We start from the raw sequence: 12,194 nt of genomic DNA, 5'->3' as shown, positions 1-12,194 counted from the left end.
GCTAAGGAATTGTGGCTTCAGGCTGCTTTGGAATCACACAGAAGCGAGTTTGGCTCTTGGCTCGGTCACTTTCTGAAATCCAGTGACCTCAGGCAAGTCACTTCCCTCAGTCTGTTTCCTTAGCTGAAAATGGGGATAATATGATGAACTGTCAGGACTTGATATCATATATATATATATAATATGCTTGCACAGGGCCTGGCACTGGATCAGTGTAAAAAACATTAAAGCTGTTAAATTTTTCTCATTCATAATACTACTTTAATTTTTATTATCATTAAGTGGGTGCCTAGTTTACTCATCTATAAAAGAGGGATCACAATTCAGTGACTCGTTTGAAGATTACACAAGGCAAAGCATGTGAAATGCTTAGACCAACACTTTATCTATAGAAAGTGCTCAATGAACAGTAGTTGTTATTTTTGATTCCTGTATCCCTCTTCCCCTAAAGCCTCAGATTATATATCAAGGAGCCATTACTGAGATGGCCCAAACTCCTAGTTCCTTAAGCAGTAGGGGCCTTGAAAATGAGGCTTCTGGAATCACAAGGGTTGGAGTGGTCCTTCCCAGTGGCCATGCCAGTGAATGCTCAACTTGCTTCTGGACCAGGAATGACTTTGACTTCTGCACTCCTTCATTTCCATCTCAGGAGCCTGAGCTTCTGTGTGATTAGCTGATGTCCAGCTAATGCCTAGCATCCTGCAGAAAAGGGGAAAAGGGTCATTTAGAATGGAAAAAGGTTTTATCTCCGCACAGAGGGTCAGATGCCAGGCTAGGGGAGGGGACATCAGAGAATGGATGAGAGGACCACGTGGGTGGGGCTACAATCCCTCTTAAAGGCATCTGTCTTTTGTCCATTGATCCAGCTGAGATCTCACTTCCGTGAGTTCTTGGATATGGCTGAGTCAACTGCAGACTGATAACCAAACTCTCAGATCTTCCTCCCTGACCAATATCAACGGTCTTCGGGGGCCATTCACACTTCTGACCTTTGAGACCAATGAATAAGGCTACTTTGTGACGCAGTCTTCTTCCTGTCAGCCTGCTCCACACATCTGTGCCTCACTTGTCCAACAGTGTGAATTGCACAGTGGGTGTCCCAGGGGTCTCCAAGGTGTGCCACAAGCTAAAGGGTGGGCTAAGACTGCAAATGGAAGAACTTCACGTGAAATCTCAGAGAGTGTCCTAGTTGACAGAGTTGGGAGACATAGGGAAAAGGCTACATGCAAACTACAGATTTTGCTTCTCGGCAGACTTCCAATCAAAGAAGATCCCATCCCTAACCTCAACTGCCCTGGAGAGCTTGAGAGTGAATGACTCCATGGGGGTGGGGTGGAGCTGTGGGGTGGAGCTGCTCAGGACCCCTAAGATATTAAGGAAAGTGAAGTACTTCTCATGCTGGACCCAGCCAGGGCCCCCAAAACTGTCTTTGTCTTTCTCTTCCTCTTACCCCCTTCCTCCGTATCCTGGAAGACCTATTGCTTTAATGTTCACAGCACCCCCGAGGCCTTGTGGGATGAGGTGGGGCTCCTGCAGAGCCAGACTCTAGAGAGAACCAGTGATTCTGGGTTCTGATGTTAGAAACCAGGTCTGAGGATGACTCAGTCATGTCCTTCCCCAGAATAAATTCACAGATTTGGGCCTGTGTCCTCAGCTCTGCTGGCAACAAAGCCTTTGTTTCCAGCCCAGAGATCCTATCTTCCACACCAGCCACCATGCCCTGGACTCTCCCCTCATTATTTGAACAGAGAAAACTTGGAGGTGCTAGAAGCTAAAGGCCAGGCTTTTCTTCTGGGGCTATGTAACATGATACAGGTGTCACCCTCCCTGTGCCCATACATCAGTGCCCACACAGGCCCTGTTACTGGACAGGATGAACTCTTGAGGGCCAGTGGCTTTGGGATGACTAAGTAGGGATAATGAAGCCTGAGGGACACATGGAAAAGAAGCAGGAGCTTGGCCTTGGGAAGCTGCCCCCTTCCAAGGTTTCCCTGAGAAAAGTGGTTGCCCAGAAAGCCCCTGGTATGTCACCTTCAGGTCAGGAATGTACCACACCCCTGCTCAGCACTCCCTGCTTCACCCCACCTCTGACTCCTAGATATGTCCAAGAGGACAGATCTGAAAGAGAAAAAGGTTGTTTGTTTTGTTTCTGGTTTTTTTTTTTTTTTTTTCCCTTGATGAAGAACCTAGTAGGCAGGGCATGGGCAATAGCAACACAGATTAGGGGCGCCTGGGTGGCTCAGTTGGTTAAGCGTCTGACTTCAGCTCAGGTCACGATCTTGCAGTTGGTGAACTCCAGTCCCATGTCTGGCTCTGTGCCAACACAGCTCAAAGCCTGGAGCCTGCTTCAGATTCTGTGTCTCCCTCTCTCTCTGCCCCTCTCCCACTCGTGCTCTGTCTCTCTCTCTCTCTCTCTTTCTCTCAAAAATAAACATTAAAAAAATTTTTTTTAATTAAAAAAAAAATGGCAACACAGATTAATCTTGAAGTCATTGAGAAGAAAATTCAGCCCCCCAAAGATGGCCAAACCAGAGCTGGCTGCTAGGGACTATCAAGAGGCCAGGAATTACACTGTTCCCAAACTGGGACCCACCTGGGCTTGGCCATGGTTCCTAGATGGAGATTTGCCCTACAAACTGACCTCCTAGGGGCAGTTTCCTTCCAGCCCAAGGAGTCTCAGGGACAAGCTAGAAAGGCCTCTTCCTCAAGCCTCTCTCTCTGTCTGCCAAAAAAAGATTGCTTCCAGTTCCCAAAGGGCCTGCCCTGCTCACCCTCAGATTGACAAGTGGACAGACAAAATTTCCAGTGTTCTCAGAGTCCAGGCTAAAGACAGCAGCCCAGAATCCTCTCCTTGGGATGACCCAGCAGCGCCCCCTGCTGTCTGACTTGGCTGAAGCCAGTTCAGGGCTAGAGGAAGGAAGGAGTGTTAAAGCAGATTATACTTGTCCCAACAGAAGGGGCCATGCTTTATGTTGCCTCCCCTATACAATGCCAGAGCCTGAATCAGAGCTAGAATTCCCGAGGGGCCACTGAGGAGAGGAATGAGCAGAGAGTTGTTGACCTGGGGGAAAGACACAATGGGAACCTGTAGGGTCCCCCCCTGCAGTGGCCTAGGCTAGGGCCTCTGGGCACATGCACAGTGCTCTGAGGAGGGTGTCCAGTTTGCAGATGTTTCTGGCTTCAAGAGACAATTCATGTTCTGGAGCAAAATCAGTTGCCTCATCTGAGCCTCAAGAAAGAAAAGGCTGTGCCACACTCAGAGAATCATCTCAGTCAGTGTATGGTTGGACGGGGGGAGGGGGGGGTCTCTGTCAGCCTTGGGGAAGACAGGAGAGTTCTCCCCAACAACTCCCCCAGGTGCCAGTGTGACACATCCAAATTTACTATTGATTATACAGATCAATAGCTGTTTCCCAAAAGACCTCTGGCTCTATGTCTGTAAGCTCAGGAGAGACTTGAAGATTCTTCAGGTCTCTGTGGAGCTCCAACATTCTATGAGCCTATAGGATTCTACAGCCAATCCCTAGTGGTTGTTTTCTGTCCCAACCACACACTACTCCCTGCTCCCAGTTCTTTTTTTAATCTGATTTAAACCCATCTTGCTGCATCCTAAATAGTGGCAGCCAGGAGACAGGGGCTTCTTCCAACACTTCCCATTTTCAAGATCAGAGATGGAAAGACGGGGGAAAGAGACAGGACGTGGAGAAACTGACGAAAGAGGCAGAAGCAAGATTAAGGAGTGGAGAGATGACCAAGTAAGACCCAGCAAATATTTGAAAGAAACCAGTGACAGGCTGGCGAGGTGGGGAACAAGCCTCAACATTATGTCCAGTCATTCTCCCTGTAACATTTCATAGCTGCATCTCTGTGCACATGCGAAATGTAGGTGTAAGTGTACTCATGTGAACACTCACACACGCACTCACTCATGTACTCGCTCACCCTTAGATTGTGAGGAAGGCCTGGCTGGGTGTGGGGTCATAGGGGGTAGCAGTCCTCTCTTGCCCCCACCTGCATAATTATCTTCCCCTCTTCTCATCCCCCCTGCCTCCCAGCCTCCAAGCCTTACAGCACTAGGTCTTTGTGCTTTCAAAAGAGCTCCCTGCCTGAATGCCACCTCCAGGAAGTGCTGAGGGGGAGGATGGGAATGGAAGGGAGGAGAGCTAGTTCTCTTCCTTCCAGAGCACCACCCCATCAAACATTCCCCCTCTACCTCCCCTCCTCTCCACCTCTTTCATAACTGCCAACAACAGCTGCAAAAACAGCCCTCCTCACCCTGAGCAGTGGACTGCAGGGGTTTGTCTACTTCCCAGGGCAGGAGACAGATGGGGGCTGGGGTGGGGGGGTCTGGAGTAGCAGCATTCTCCGCAATGCCAATACTCTCTGCCTCCCTTCCCCCCATAAATTAAAGAACAAAAGGGAAAGAAAGCACTCCCAGTCAATCCCTCAGACACTTTGCACTTTGTGGTCATCTCTGCGGCCCCAAATCCCTGCCCAGCCTGCTACAACCCTGCCCTCCCAAGGTAGCCTTTATTCTCCAGACCTTGGAAAGTCACTCTAGGATATCTCGCCCAGAAAGACAGATCTGCTCTTGGAATTCAGGGAGACAGTGATGAATTCACCCACACACTAGCAACCTACTTCCATTAACTCTTATGTCCAAATAATTTCTTTAAATCACCAAGGATGAGGCTGGGAGAGGGGAAGGCAAGTCTGTGACATCAATCTTCAGTGGGGATTCCTCCTTCAAACCCAGCCAGAGCCAGGCAGGAGAAAAACCTAGCACACACAGACTCTGGGGCCTCCAGGGCAAAACAATGGAAATGAGACCTCAGCTCCCCACCCTACCCCCCCCCCCCCCCCCCCAGGCCTTCCCTGACCTAAATTCTTCCCACCCATCCTCTCTACCTTGCATCCTTAGAAAAACAAAACAGATAGGGGCTCACAGTAATCCTTCCTGGAAGTTTCAGGGCTCTGGCTGCTCCTAGGCAGGATGGGGCTGCCTCCTAGGAGCATCCTGACCCCTCAGGCAGACAAGAGAGCATCTCCTGTATAACCAGTATCCTGCGGGATCCAAAGGGACAGGGCATGAGAAGGATAACTAAGATCTGTGCTGCAGTTCCCAGTTTATCACTCATTCTCAAATTACCCTACTTAATGCCTTTATTTTACAGAAAAGGAAGTGGAGACCCAGAGGGGTCAATTTGCCAAAACTAGCAGCTAAAAAAGGGACAGATCCGAGTTAAGCACAAGTCTTCCAAGTCTACAGACGGCTTCAGGCAGATTATGTCCTGGTAGAAAAGGCAGCCAGGAAGCAGATGACATTTCAGTTGCTAAGTGTGCCTACCCTACCCTTGGCTCTAGAACACAGGATCATCAGCTCAGACCTACGATTCTAGCCCCTGCCCTGCTTATAATGCCTGCCTTGTGCAAGCCAGCCTCCAGCTGGGAGGTTCATATTTTGGGAATGGGCCAGGTGGGGCCCCGAAGGCAGAGGGTCAGAAAAGAGAAATGCTGGCATTTCTCCAGGTCCCAGGAGCAGGAGAAAGGATGAGAGCTGGGCAGACTGGCCTGGGCAGGCCATGTGGGAAGGCTGGGCTGTGGGAAAAGTGTACGTACAAGTGGCCTGGCAGAAACATGGCTCTGCCCAATTGGTGACTTGAGCACTTGTTCTTTCATCCATTCTCCCCATTGCTTTCCAAACTGCCTGCTTCAGATGTGATTCTTTCCAAATGGGCCCCCCTCCCCTGATGAAGGGACTGGCATGTAGAGGGATGCTGTGGACTGATTCTAACATCATAGTCTTCTTCCAGCAGCAGCAGCAGGCTGGAGAGCTGGCGGCCCAGACCACAACAGGAGCAGCTTGTGATGTTCTGTTCCAGCAGACTGGAGAGGGTTCCCCATGGCTCAGACCTGAGGCTGAGGAGCCAGGATGGAAATAGCGAAAAAGAGGAGGCTCCCAAGCTCTTGGCCAACCAGCTAGTTAACTGGTGGCCTGAAATACAGGCGCCTGTATGAGCTCTCCGTGCCTAGAAGGAGAAAAGTCAGCATTATCTATCCCTGTGATTCTGATGGCTATTGGGGCTCAGTGTTGGGGTTCCCATTAAAAATGTTCAGGGGTACCTGGGTGGCTGAGTCTGTTAAGCGTCTGACTGGGTCTCAGGTCATGATCTTATAACTTCTGAGTTCAGGCCTCACATCTGGCTCTGTGCTAACAGCTCAGAGCCTGGAGCCTGCTTCAGATTCTGTGCCACAGTCTCTCTCTGCCCCTCCCCCCACTTGCACTCTGTCTCTCTCTCTCTCTCTCTCTCTCTCCCTCTCCCTCTCTCTCACAAATACATAAACATTAAAAAAAAAGAAAGAAAGAAAAAAAATGTTTAATCTGTTTTAGCCCCTTAAGTTCGGAGAAATGAGGAGAGGGTGAACATGAAGTAGTCAATGGCACTTGCTGGCTCCCTTCATGCCTCTTAATAACGGAGACTTATGGGACAGCTGAGCGGCCCAGTAGGTTGAGCGCCCAACTTCAGCTTAGATCATGATCTTGCGGTTCGTGAGTTTGAGCCCCACATTAGGCTCACTGCTGTCAGCACAGAGCCAGCTTCAGATTCTCCACCCCTCTCTCTCTGCCCCTCCCCCACTTGTGCTCTCTCAAAAATAACTAAAACATAAAAAAAATAATAGAGACCCACCTCCTGTTTCAAGTGCTTCATTGAAGGGGTGTGTGTTGATGGGCCGGGGGTGGTATCTTTGCCTCCTAGCATTTTATGGAGCTGCCAGTAGTTTGAGTTATCTAGTAGGACCAAAAACATCATGAGATGTCAAAGAGAAGCAAGAGAAAAATACTTTGAGAATGGATTCAAGTCATGGCCTCCTGGCTGGGATCTGGTCACCCTTAAATGAAGGTACTCCAAATATTCCCTCTGTAGATCAAAGCCACAGAACCCAAACTCTTCAAGAGTGGCTGTAGAAGAAGCAGCAATATAGAACCACAGAGTCTTAGAGTTAAATGATTCTCAGGGATCCCCTAGATTCTAGGCCAAAGGCCCTCATCACCTATGCGGTGACAGAACAAAATAAGGGCTTTTGGATTTTGAAGGGGGAAGGGGGTAATGCAGAAGAGAGACTTTCATTCATAGGGGTACTCAATGAATGCTGAATGAAGGCCCCTGGTGCAGGAATATGTTTCCAAAGGAGCCTATTATCCTCGAATATGAAGACAGAGAAGGCTGGAGTAGGACTGAGGAGTCTTGCTATTTCAGCTAACGTTATCAGAGGGCATACTATGGCATGTGTACCAAAATGGAGGCAGGAGGTTGGGTTACTATTACATGGGCTCCCAACATTGGCATGAATCATTCTCAGGACACCTCTGAGTCTATCTGGGCCTTGATCTTTGTCTAGACACTTCCTCTCCAGCTGAGGCTGGGAAGTTGGTGCAGACACTCACAGTGTCACTCTTCAGAGCCCTGCCATTAAGGAGCCTGATTAGCAGAACCCCATGCCGGGCAGCTAATGGGTTGGAGACATTAAGCATAAATGGTTACCCAGACATTGGCATGAGCCAGAGCCCAGGAAGAAACAAATATTTTAATCTCAAAGAAACAGAAGTGTGGGAGGGGAGTTCCCTCTGCTTACTCCACATCAATTGTTCTCCCAGCCTCCACCTGTAACAGTTTCTGCTATTCTCAGGTCTTGGGATTCCCTGTCTGAGGAGGGTGAATTTATGGCAGGAGGGGAACAGACCTTCACTCACCCCGACACATGGCAATGGAAGAAATTCTCAAAGATTTACAGGGAGGGAGATTCCTGGGTCTGACTTGGCCACAACCCTATTGGTCAGGAAATCCTTGAGTTAAGCTTGTGATAACTCAAGGCCAATCTCTCTGTGGCTGGAGAATGGGGGGAAATGACTGGAACAGACAATCAGGGATGAGGCACCTTGTGACCCAAATTAGTTGCTCTAGTCCAGTGGTTCTCCCAACATGGTTGGGACCAGCAACATCAATATCATCTGAGAACTTGCCATAAATGTAAATTTTCAGTCTCTATCCCAGATCTACTGAATGAGTAAACTCTGGATGTGACAAGATTGTGTTAAAAAAAATTTTTTTTTAAGGTTTTATTTATTTTTGAGACAGAGAGAGACAGAGCATGAGCAGGGGAGGGGCAGAGAGAGAGGGAGACACAGAATCCAAAGCAGGCTCCAAGCTCCGAGCTGTCAGCACAGAGCCCGACACAGGGCTCGAACTCACAAACCGCGAGATCAGGACCTGAGCCAAAGTTGGACACTTAACTGACTGAGCCAGCCACCCAGGCACCCCGACAAGATTGTGTTAAAAAAACATTGTTTTAATAAGCCCTCCAAGTAGTTGCAATGTGTGTTTAAGTTTGAGAACCACTGCTTTTGGCTCTAGTTCAGATGGAAGGGGAATGTCAAGAGAAAGAAAAATTAGGAGAGGATGCAACAAGCAGCCTCATTAAAAGGGAAAAAAAATTCAATTCCCAGTGTGGAAAACCAAACCTAGGCCACCTTCCTCTGATCTTCTTGGGCTGTAAATGTCATAGCAATGCCTAAGTGGCCCTGCACGAAGGAGTCTGGGGAAAATAACTAACCCTGATCCTTTGCATTTTGCCAAGGGCAGGAAAGGATAATGGACAATCATTTCATGTAATATATCTTCTACTCAACTTCTCTGAGCTACCTTTTCATCCAGCTGGGCTTCCTCAAGACTCTCATCCCTCCCCTCTATCTCCCTACCCTTCTGGTCACCCCATTCATCTCATGTCTCTTTCCTCATCCAATGAATGATAACCGCTTCAAACAGTTTCTTAAGCATATGAGTAGCGAGGCCCTATTCCACAGGGAGTAAGAGGAAAAAGCCCACCATAACCTACAACTATAACCTATAAGGGGGCAGCCTTTCTTCATATCCTCTCCTCTTTCCCCATTCAGGTCACACCAGTTCATGGTGCTGCCATAAAAAAAGAGAGGAGCCACTTTTTCCATGACTTTTTATACCATACCTGAATAGGTACCTTTAGACCTTGCAAAGAAAAAAAAAAAAAAAAAAAAAGGACAAAAGTTAGGCTCCTAACCAGTCTGTAAGTTTCCTGAGGGCCAGATCTGGCCTATAGCTTATTCTCCTTTTATATCTACCATACTAGATACCCTAACACACGAGATGCCTAATGAATATTTGGTAAATTGAACTGAAGGAAATGCCCAGAAGTAAGACACTAATGAGTCTCCGCTGCCACACTAGAAATACAAGAGAGATCAAGAAATGGGTCCTCTCTGAAATGATTAGGAAGGAAACCCTGTCCTGCCACCTTTATGCCCAGGCACTGCTATCTTCATCCATTCACTCATTCAACAAGCATGTATAGCACACCTGCTCTATGTGGACCCTAGATCTCGTGTTCTAGTGGGGAGAAACAAATGTAAAGTAGGTAAACATATAATATTTCAGGTGGTGTCAATTGCCTTGGTAAAAACAAAGTAGTGTGAGGGGGCTAGGGGCAGTGGGAATTGGAGTCAAGAAAAGCTGCTGTGAGAGGCAGCATTTGAGCAGATACCAGAAGCGAGTGAAGCAGCTACACTGGCAGCTATCTGGGAGAAGAGTGCTCCAGGCAAAGGGAACAGCAACTGCCAAAGCCCTGAGGTGGGGGCATTTTGCAAGGAGTCAGCCTGGCAGGAGTGGAGTGAGCAAGGGGGAGATTGGCAGGAGATGAGATCAGAAAGAAATTGGTGCCTAGGGGCACCTGGGTGGCTCAGTCAGTAAAGCGGTTAAGCGTCCAAATGCGGCTCAGGTCATGATTTTGCAGTCTGAGTTAGAGTCCCGCGTCAGGCTCTGTGCTGACAGCTCAGAGCCTGGAGCCTGCTTAGGATTCTGTGTCTCCCTCTCTCTCTGCCCCTCCCCTGCTCGCACTGTCTCTTTCTCTCAAAAATAAACATTAAAAATTAAAAAAAAAAAAAGAAGTTGGTGTTCAAACTTCATAGGGCCTTGCAGATAATAATAAGGATTTTAGATTTCATTATGAGAAAAAAAGTCATTAGAAAGTCCTGCACAGAGGAGTGACCTATTCTCATGGTACAGGACTATTTTGGTTGTTTTGAGGACAACCTACAGGGGGTAGAGCAAAAGCAGGGAAACTACTTAGGAAGCTATGGCAGAGCCTATACATTTTTGCCCCAAATTCATTCTCTTTCCACATTTTAGCTGAGCACAAGGTTTCTCACAAAGAGAACTACATTTCCCAACCCCTCATGCAGCTAAATGTGACCATATGACAAAATGCTGGTTGATGGAATGTGAGCAGAGGGATAGGTGCGACTTTTGGGTCATGTTCTTAAAGGAAGAGGGCTGCCCTCCACTTCTTCCCTCTCCCCTCTCCACAGGCTGAAACCTCATGGGCACAATAGTGCCAGGTGGACCAGCTATCTTGGGCCACAAGATAGAAGTCACATGATGAAGATGACAGAGCCTCAAGCCCTGAGAAGCTACGGTCCCTGACAGTGTGGAAGGACTGTATCAACCTGGCTATTATGCACAGGTTCACACTGGAGAAAGAAGAAATCTTCTATCTTGTATAAAACCCTGTGTTTAGAGACCCTGAAACAGCCTAATCTATACTGAAACCAATTCAGAAGCGATTGTAATTGTCTAGGCAAGTAATGATGGTGGCTCTGATGAGGGTAAGAGTGGTGTATCTAGAGATTAGTGACGGGATTGTGGAGTAATTTAAAGGGCAGAACTTATACCATTTTCTGAGGAATTGGATAAGGGGGCACTAAAGGAAGAGAAGAACCAGGAATGACTTTGAAGTTTGGGGCCTGGTAGAATAGAGTTGCATTTATCACAAGGCAGAAGACTGGGGGACCAGTGAGTCTGAGAGGTCCATGAGTGACATTTACATGGAAATTTCAAGTAGCAGCTGGATATGAGTCTACAGTTCAGGGGAGAAGTAGGGGCTGAAGATAGTCATTTGGGATTCATCAACATACAGCTGGCTTTAATGCCCTGAGATAGATGTAATTACTTAGGGAGTGAGAGTGGATAAGGGAGAGTGCCAGGGTAGAGAGGGGGTGGTGGTGGTGATGACAGTCCCAGGTCATCGTGCAGATGTGGAAGATGCTATGGAGCCAGCACAAGAGACCATGGAGGTAGGAGAACGGAGGTAGGAGAGGTGTCATGGAAGCCAAATGAAGAGGGTGTTTTAGGAAGGAACGAGCAACCATCCATGTCAAGGTGGCTGCCCAAAAGACTAAGAGATGACCATGACTGCTGAAATTGGCAACAGGGAAGTCATGGGTCACACTGACAAGAAAATTTTCAGAGGAGCACTGAGGACAAGAGAGAGAGGAAGAATGGAAGTGAGACAACTCTGAATTCCTGGCAGGTAGAAATCATCCCAGCAACCTAACTTCCACCCTTCCTATCACAGTTGCAAACATTCTGAAGTACATGAGGACCCCTAGCAACCCTACCCAGCTCTCCCTCCCCACATGTCTGAATGACCCTCCTGTCTCTCATCTCCCAGAGTCCCCAGGTTCTGGAGCCTAGGCCTCCCTCAGCTCTGCCTCTGCCCTGCCGGCTCCCAAGGCTGCTCTCAAGGACTGCCTGGGCAAGCTAGGCAGCCAGGCCTGACTCTCTTGGATCATAATTAGTGCTGCTGCTGAGGATGTTTGGCCCCTGTGGAATAGCAACCTGGGAAATTCTGATACTTCCAATTTTCCCCCTCAGTGCTTTCCCGGATACAATTTCCCAGCCAGAGCCTGTGCTCCAGCCCTGGGCCCTGGCTGACTGCTCATCAGGGAGAGTTAAGACAGTGCCCTGGATGCCATTCCAGAGGGCTTAATCAGATAGCTGAAGCCATCTCCTGGCCATTATCACAGCATCATCATATTAACACAGGCACCGACTTTGGGGGAGGTAGAGGTGGGGGTTTCTGTGAGGAAGGGGTGGGGGCAGCTCCACAGAGCACACAATGAGTATCGCTAGTGATGTGATCAGAAAACTGATGGCTAGGAGAAAGAAGGCCTCCCAGAAGAGCTCTGGAATTTCCAGCAGAGATTCACTCTTTCCTGGCAAGGAGACTCCCTCCTCGGTGCTCCTCTATCTAGAGAGAGAGCCTCAGCAGTCAGAGCTCTGGACACCGCCCCATGGCCCAGCATCCCCAAGCGGGGCGTGCTC

General features: G+C 48.5%; 1 long non-coding RNA gene across 1 annotated transcript in view; it reads right to left on the bottom strand.

Annotated features, from left to right (window-relative positions):
• Nucleotides 1-250: 250 nt before the first annotated feature.
• LOC121010776 (uncharacterized) overlaps nt 251-12,194 on the bottom strand; it is an 84,118-nt gene continuing 72,174 nt past the window's right edge. Inside the window, exons 2-3 of the long non-coding RNA XR_005781361.1 lie at nt 6,690-6,790; nt 251-699 (exon numbers count right to left, since the gene is read on the bottom strand). This is a non-coding gene — a long non-coding RNA (uncharacterized LOC121010776). The remainder of the gene's footprint in view (nt 700-6,689; nt 6,791-12,194) is intronic.

The sequence above is a fragment of the Herpailurus yagouaroundi genome, unplaced genomic scaffold (genome assembly GCF_014898765.1).
Source record: "Herpailurus yagouaroundi ecotype Mexico unplaced genomic scaffold, PumYag 192, whole genome shotgun sequence".
Lineage (NCBI taxonomy): Eukaryota > Metazoa > Chordata > Mammalia > Carnivora > Felidae > Herpailurus > Herpailurus yagouaroundi.
This window is presented reverse-complemented; position numbering and strand designations above follow the sequence as displayed.